Raw genomic sequence first — 347 nt, 5'->3', positions numbered from 1 at the left:
TTAATAAGAAAAAGTGTTTTCCCGAGAAATTTTGGTGTAGTCGATTTTTGGTAAAAAAGGAAGGCTATACACTGCTTTTTTTTGAGCCCCGAAAAAAAAATTGTCTCAGATCGACCTAGAAAAAATATTTTCTTATAGAATGTGGCCTGTAGAATCGATAACTTCAAACAGTTCCATGATTGGGCTACTAGTTCAAAAGTTACAGCCCTTTGAATTTTTTTTCCAAATTGGATTCTAGTCTATAACTTTTGATTGAAAAGTCTGATCGAAAAAGTACGAATTGATTTGGATTCTACGCACCCAAATTAACAAGAAAAAGTGTTTTCCCGAGAAATTTTGGTGTAGTC

This window comes from Photinus pyralis, unplaced genomic scaffold (genome assembly GCF_008802855.1).
Source record: "Photinus pyralis isolate 1611_PpyrPB1 unplaced genomic scaffold, Ppyr1.3 Ppyr1.4_LG6, whole genome shotgun sequence".
In the NCBI taxonomy this organism is placed as follows: domain Eukaryota; kingdom Metazoa; phylum Arthropoda; class Insecta; order Coleoptera; family Lampyridae; genus Photinus; species Photinus pyralis.
The sequence above is the reverse complement of the archived record's forward strand: the minus strand, read 5'-3'. Positions refer to the sequence as shown.